Consider the following 8,258-nt stretch of genomic DNA (forward strand, 5'->3'; position numbering starts at 1 on the left):
CTGCACATTTCCTTCCTCGCGATTTTCTACAGATTTGTATCATAAACATCCCTATGCCTCTGCCATTTTTGCTCCTGCTTCATTCAGTAAACATTAAAGCCCACAAATCTATATTTCAGAACTATATTTTAATGGTAGTGAAATAGTCTACCTTTGAATGACTAAATTTATTCAACCAATTCCCTTCTGTTGAACACTTACATTAATTCGAAGTGTTTGCTATTAAAAATGCTGCTGCATTAAATTAATTGCACATAAGGTTTGGCAGCATCATGACAACTTCTTTAGGGCGGCTTCCCAGAAGCAGAATTTTTCTAGAGCCCTGGTTTGGCAAGTCAGAAGGTTTTCCATTAGAGCTGGCAGTGGCCACTCTGGGTGGGGTGCTGGGAGGCCAGCCCTGCCCAGAGCCCTTCGGTGCCAGGAGCTGACGGATGGCTCACTGCCCAGCACTCACATAGGACACCACCTTCAGTCCCCTGCCGGCCCAGAGCAGAGAGTGACTTCCTCATTTTACCCACAAGGAAATCGATGCCTGCTTGATCTTTCTCCCAGGGCCATTATAAAACCCAAGCAAGATAAGGAGTTTTAAAGTGCTTTATAAATGGAAATTCGAATCAACAGAAACTACACCTTGTGGAGGTGATATTTCTCTGATTACAGTCATAATTCTAGCTCACTGTAGAAGGTTCTGGAAAGTACACAAAGTAAAAAGAACTTAAAAGTTCATTTGTTTTAAAACAACAATATCCACTGGATAGCACAGGGAACTATATTCAATAGCTTGTAATAACCTATAATGAATATATTTATCTAACTGAATCACTATGCTGTACACCAGAAACTAACACAACATTGTAAATCAACTATACCTCAATAAAAAATTTTAATTGAAAAATACTGAAATTAAAAAATGAAACATTATATATACTTTTTTTAAAGTTTGGTTTAGAAGAATGTTTAAAGACAGGAGAACATGACCACATTTATGAATTGTGCACTCTTCTGTGTGTATGTTTTACATCAATGAAAGATTTTAAAAATAATAATAAAGGAAAGGAAAAAAAATCACTGACACTCACATCTCCAGTCTTGTTCTCTGTGATGCCTACCTTCTGGAGGGTATACACCTTACAAAACACTTTCTCCAGCCCTCAGCACAATAAACTCAATCAATTCTGAAGGAGATCTTTATTATTACCCCATTTTTCAGATGGGGAAGAAAGGTTCCTAGGCTTTACATAGCTAGTAAGCAGCCTAGCTTGCCTTGTCTACAGACCCACTGCTCAGATGACTGCCAAGTCCTGTCACACGGCCCTAGCAAAAAGAATATTAGACGTTCGGGAGTATGATCTTAAGCCCTTTGTGTGGTGACAGCCTCTGAGATGACCCCCAGTGATTCCTACCCCTTGTATACACCCCCATGTATAATTGGCTCCCCCTTGAGTGTGGCTGGACCCGGTGACTCGATTCTAACTAACAGCATACTAGAATCCCAGAACAGAATACTAGAAGATTAGGTTACAGAAAGACTGATTACAAAAAGACTGTTTGCTCACTCTCCCTCATTCTTCCTCTTGCTGCCCTAGCTCTGAGGGAGGCACACAAGTGAACCATGCTATGAGTAGCCCTGTGGAGGAGCCTGTGTGCCAGGGAGCTGATGTCTCCAGCCAGCTGGCAATGAAGACCTGAATCCCGCTGATACCTATGTGGGTGAATGGGGCAGTGGCTCTTCTCCCACTTGAGCCTTGGGATGCTGGTGTAGCTAACACCTTGCCTAAAGCCTTGTGAGAGACCTTGAGCCAGAAGGCACCTGGCGAAGTCCTGTCCGATTCCTGACCCACAAGAGCTGTAAGAAATGTATTTCTTATTTTAAGTCCCTAAATTTTGGCTAATTTGTTACACAGCAATCAACTAATACACTTTGCCAAGCAGCTGTTATCAGAAGCTTGGTTTATTGGAGAAATAATACTCACGAAGCCCTCCCGACTAAAGAATTTGAAGTCCGTGCAAGTCCCTGGACATTCTACTACCTTGGTCTTTTTAAAGAACCAGATGGGGAGGGTAGAGCTCAGTGGCAGAGTTCATGCCTAGCATGCAGGATGTCCTGAGTTCAATCCCCAGTACCTCTATTAAGGGTAGATTTAAAAAAAAAGAAAGAAAGAAAGAAAACCTAATTACCACCCCCTCCAGAAAGAAACGAAGAAAAGAAAGCACAGCTCTTGGATTTGTTTCCTTCATTATTTTCTGCTTTCATGCTAATTAACTCTTACTTTTTTAAATTGATCTTTTTCTAGTTTATTTTTTAAAAAAATTTTCCCCTTTATGGAGGTACTGGTGATTGAACCTAGAAATTTTTAAGATTTCATATATAAGTGATATCATATGGTGTTTTTCTTTCTCTTTTTGACTTACTTCACTTAGGATGACAATCTCCAGATCCATCCATGTTGTTACAAATGGCTATAATTATTATTTTTTAATGGGGGTGCTGTACTGGGGATTGAACTCAGGACCTTGTGCATGTTAAGCATACACCACTGAGCTATACCCTCCTCCTCTTCTAGCTTCTTAAGTCCATTGACTTTTGATCTTTTCTGCTTACTGATAAATGTATTTAAGGCTTTGAATTTTCCTCTACCTACTGCTTTGGCTGCTTCTCATAGGTTTTCAGATATTCTGATCAATGTTCCAAACGTTACCCTTGAATCAAGCTGGATGATCAGGAAGTTATTCTCAGCACTTAGTAGTATATGCTTAATAAAGATTTACTCACTGACTTACTGAATTGGAAAAATCACCATCAACATTGTCATTGGGGAAGAGCTGGAAAGTGAAAACATCAGTACTATGGGATTGGCCAAGTTAATGATGCTACGAAAATATAAATGAACTGCGTGCAACGTGAAAAATCACATTTTTGGTGGACCCTTGATGGCCATGGTTCCTTGCCCGTGGTACAGTGTTAAGTGAACAAAACAGCTAAAGAAGCGGGTCCCCAGGGCTTCATGAAGGGCCCTTGCAGATCTGCCTTCACTGAGTTGTGCAGGAGGCCACTAGGCTGCACTGAGAGGCAAGGGTGAGGAGCAGACATAATAAAACTGCTGGTGTGTCCACCTCTAAGGTACCAAGGAGGACATGGCCTGGCTGGCCACACAGGGCTCCCTCGTATAACACAGCCTCAAAAGACTTTATTCAAATGCATGGGATTAAGGGCCTCTGCAGAAGAGAAGTATAAAATAAAGGCAGCTCTTAAGGATGCCAAGTCTAGGTGGGGAGATAAGTTTGAGCACAGGAAACAACTGGAAAATAACTAATTACACCCTAACGGAAGGCTTCAGGAAGTCCCAGATTCCTGGGGCCAGACAAGGTTCTCAAATGTCACTTAGCGGACAGTACAGGACAAGAATCTTGGTTCTAAACCCTCTGGGTTCAGTCTCCTCCTCTGTAAAACAACGTGCTATAAGGATTACGGGCAATAAAGCCTGGCATTTCACTAATACTTAACAGAAAATATTCGTTGTTATTATCAGGGGCCCAGCGCCCCACCTGTGTCGGCTGTGAGGGTCGACTCCTCCTGACAACCGAGTCTGAGCCCCAGACCTGTGGGAATGTTCTTGCAAACTCCCAGGACCCCATCATGACTATCGTGGGCCTGGGGTACTTCTGCCTTCAGGGGCTCCTTCCTACATTAAAAAAAAAAGTATATGTATATGTATTATGTATAAAACATACACAGACACACACACAGAGATATAATTGTATATTATGACTGCACTGAATAAATACATCAATGTCATACATTAAAACATTTTCGTCTACTTAAAAGTTCATTTTCTTCTTCTGATTTTATAAGAGATTAAACATTTAGGTGGGCCTGTGCCCCAAACAGAGAAATTGGCCCGTGGCTTCCTGCGTCTCCCACTAGCCTCCTGCTGTTGGGGACTTTGGTCCTGGATCCGTGAGACCTCTCCCTATCTCCTCTCCTGTCCTTCTCCTCCCAAAGAACAAACAAATCAACACATCAGTGATGTCTCCCTGCTTCCCTCCCTGCTCACGCCCTACTGAGCACCGTCTTTCTGAGATGACAGAGGGAACAGGGAGGTGCCAGGGTGGGGGTTGGGGGGAGGCATGCATGGAAAGCTTTTGGCTTCAAATTGGCAAATGTCACATCCTGGCTTTGTCACCTACAAGCTGAGTAGCCATGTCAAGTCACTGCAAGCCTCAGTTTCCTCAACTGTGAAAGGGAGCTAAGACTATCTTCTTCAAGGGCTGATGGTGAGAATTTTAAAAGATTTTGGGGAAGGAGGGTATAGCTCAGTGGCAGAGTGTGTGCTTAGCATGCACGAGGTCCTGGGTTCAATCTCCAGTACTTCCACTGAAAAGAAATAAATATTTATAAATAAATAACCCCCCAGAAAAAAATAAAGACTTTGATTAAAAAGTTAACCTAGGTAGCATGTGGGACACACAATACCTGCTAAAAATCAAGAAAATAAACAATGTATTTATTTATGAAAAAAGTTAAATAAATCACCCTTCTTGGCTTTGAGGGAGGATTCCTAAATGGGGCAAGGCTTCACCAGAGACAAGGAAGCCAGGTTGCCAGGAAGGCAGTGGAAAGAGCAGCTCAGAGTGAATTTGCAATGAGCAGCATCCAACAGCCTGGACTCTGGCTGGCGCACGCACCCCCTCCCCTGCCCCGGGAGGACAGGTTTCCTGAGAAAGCCAGTGTCCATCCTCCCAGAGCCCAGAGACCCTGGGACTGGAGCATGGTGGGTGAGAAGAAAGATGCTGGTGACAGGTGTACCATCTCAAGGGGCCAGATGCTCACACCAGCAAGCTGGGATCCCCGTCTCTCCTGGATAGATGTGGGGCTCATGACCTGTGTGTTCCAGTCTCTATGCAGAGCAAAACCCTTCATATCCCCACAGTCTTTTTCTTCAGGTGTGCTAGCCTCAGGCACAGGGAGGTCTTTCTATAGCTGTGTGATCTTGGGCAAGTCACATAACCTCTCAGGGCTTCAGTTGGTCCATCTGCAAAACAGGAACTGTAACTGTGACACCTCACAGGGTAAACGTGAGCCTTGCCTTAGGGGAGAATGTCTGTGAAGAGCTAAGCACAGTGCCGATCTATGCTCAGTGCTGAATAAATGTTTGCTGTTATTAATATCAGATCCGCTTGAATGCTCAGGCTACCTGAGCGGATGTTCAGCCTTGCTTCTCCAGCTCTGACTAATTGACTATCTGTCCTTCAAGGGGCGTCCACAGAGCTCTTACATCATCTGGTCCAGAGATCTTCCTTGTTGAACCTGATCGCCAGGTTCTGCTGGCTGCATCTGGTCGCAATCCCAATGGGCATCTCTCCGGGAATGCCGAGGTCCACTGGAGCTCTCGGGTCATCCTCACCTCACCTGGAATTACGGAGGGCCCATGAGGGAGGAAGGAATTTGGAGATGTAGGAGGAAGGAATGAGCTACGCCACTTAGCTGTCTCCCCTTCTCCACTCCTGCCCCTATAAGCCTTCCACCGCCCTTTGGGGTCTTTGTAAAATGGAAATGACAACACTCCACTCTCCTGCTCAAAACCCTCCAGCACACTTAAAACAAATCCAAACTTCTCCCTTGGCCGACCAGTTCCCCCGGATCTGGTCCTGTCCAACTTGCAGCCTCATCTCACCCCACATGCCTCCTGGCCAGGCTGACACTTGGATTTGCCAAGCTCATTCCAGCCTCAAGCCTCGGTCTTTGCTGCTCCCTGCACCTAGAACTCTTCCTCAGCTCTTGGCTGGACCTTATCGCATTGGTCTTAACTCAAAGGTGGGTGGGTGGATGGACGGATGGATGGATGGATGGACGGACGGATGGATGGACGGACGGATGGATGGACGGACAGATGGATGCATGCATGGCAGGATGAAAAGGTGGATAGGTAGGTGGGAGGGTGGGTGAGGGGGTGGATGGATGTATGGGTGATTGTATAGTGGGTCAACCACAGGAAGCACTCATCATAGAGCTCAGAAAGTGGGGTGTGATTTTCAGGGGCTCCAATCTAGTGATGCATTTCATTGCATTGATCGTCCTCAAGTTCTAACTCTGCCTCTTACTGGCTGTGTAACCTTGGGCAGGTGATGTGGCCTTGGTTTCCCCACCTGGAAAATAATTTTAAAGGTTTTTACTTCACAGGATTGCCATGGGGTTAAACGAGAGAATCCACATCATGGGCTTGACATACAGAATCTGGCACATAGTAGGTGCTCAACCATTATTACTCTTCTGTACCTGATAGCTAATGGCTGGCATTTACTGGACGCTTCCCATGCTTTGGGCCATTGTGAGGACCCTCCTACACCGTTGCATTTACTGTGAGGCGCTCAGGAGACTGCATGGGGCCGGCAATCTGTAGACAGTCATTCTCTCTTTTAGACACGTGGCACCCCAACTTTCAGTCTTCAGCAGGATGGTTTGGGAGTGATGACCTTCCTTCCGGCTCAGTATCCAGGGATCTCTGGGTCTTGTTTCCCCCTCTGCCCTGACTACACACCTCACAGCTGGAGGTTCCACTGGCCTGCTCACAGTCTCGCCTGCCCTTCTCCCTGACTAATTCTAGAGCCCTCCAGCCCATGCCGCCTCAGTCATCAGGCCCTATGGCCTCAGCCCAGCCCCCAGGAGTTTATTTGCAAAAATAGATAAAAGAGCTCACCATCAGTTCACTGGAGACTGTCTATTTCCTGGCAGGCAGCAAACACCTGTTTGGTTTTAAAACCAAGGTTTCAACCCTCAGGCATCACTGGTGGGAATGCAAAAAGGTGCAGACATTATGGAAAACTGTTTGACAGTTCCTCAAACAACTAGAGCCGGAATGACTGTATGACCTGCTAGTTTCACTCCTAGGTGGAGTTAAAAGGAATTGAAAACAGGAACTCGAGCAGATATTTGTACACAAATGTTCAAAGCAACGTTGTTCACAATAAGCAGAAGATGGGAAAAGCCCAAGTGTCTGTCAACAGATGAATATGTAAACAAAACATGGTCTATCCACACAATGGAGTACAATTCAGCCATAAAAAGGAATGAACTGTCGATACTGCAACATGGATGAACCTTGAAAACATAATGCTCAGTGAAAGAAGGACGACACAAGAAGCCACATATTCAGACATAGAAACAGCCTAAATGTCCATCAACAGATGACTGGATAAAGAAGATGTGGTATATTTATACAACGGAATAGTATTCAGCCATAAAAATGACAACATAATACCATTTGCAGCAACATGGATGTCCCTGGAGAATGTCATTCTAAGTGAAGTAAGCCAGAAAGAGAAAGAAAAAGACCATATGAGATCGCTCATATGTGGAATCTTGAAAAAAAAAAAAAAAGAAAGAAAGAAAGAAAAGAAGCCACATATTTCACAATTCCACTTGTTTGGAATACTTACAATAGGCAAATTCATAAAGACAGAAAGTAAGTTAGAACTTACCGGGGCTGGGGAGAGGGGAGGGAGTTACTGTCTAGAGAGTACACAGTTTCTCTTTGGGGTGATGAAAATTTTTGGAAATAAATGAAGATGGTTGCATGTAACTAATGCCACTGAATTATGTACTTGAAATGGTTAAAATGGAAAATGTTATATGTATTCTGCTACAGTTTTTTAAAATTAATAATGTAATCTACCAAAAATCATTGAATTGTATACTTTCTTTTTTTTTCTTTTTTTTAAAACCATCTTTTGAATTGTACCATTTAAATGGGGGAATCGTAAGGTGTGTGAATTATATCTCAACAAAGCTATCTTAAAAATCAGAGCTTCCCTAGAGTTCATTAATGACAACTTCTTTCACTTATTTGCCGTTTAAGGCTCCACTTGGAGTCTGGGTTCCAGTCACTGCGCCTGGCCATGGTATTTTCCGGAGGCAGCAGAATGGGAAACCGCTCTCCAAGAGAGAGAAAGCATTTGCCGCCTCCTGCTGGCCACTAAGAGAACAACCTAAATTAGGAAGAAAAATAGCTTGTCAATTGCTAAGCATCTACCTTAAAAAAAAAAAAAAAAAAGGTGGGGAGGGTATAGCTCAGTGGTAGAGTGCGTGCTTAGCACGCATAAGATCTTGGGTTCAATTCCCAGTAAAAGTAAATAAATAAACCTAATATCCTCCCCCACTCCCCCAAAGTTAGCAAAAAAAAAAAAAGGAAAGGAAAATTAAGACGTGTGGGATTAAAAAAACACTTCACAAAGCTGAAAAGGGATTTTCAGGGAAAAGC

Source organism: Camelus ferus, chromosome 12 (genome assembly GCF_009834535.1).
Source record: "Camelus ferus isolate YT-003-E chromosome 12, BCGSAC_Cfer_1.0, whole genome shotgun sequence".
Taxonomy (NCBI): Eukaryota; Metazoa; Chordata; class Mammalia; order Artiodactyla; family Camelidae; genus Camelus; species Camelus ferus.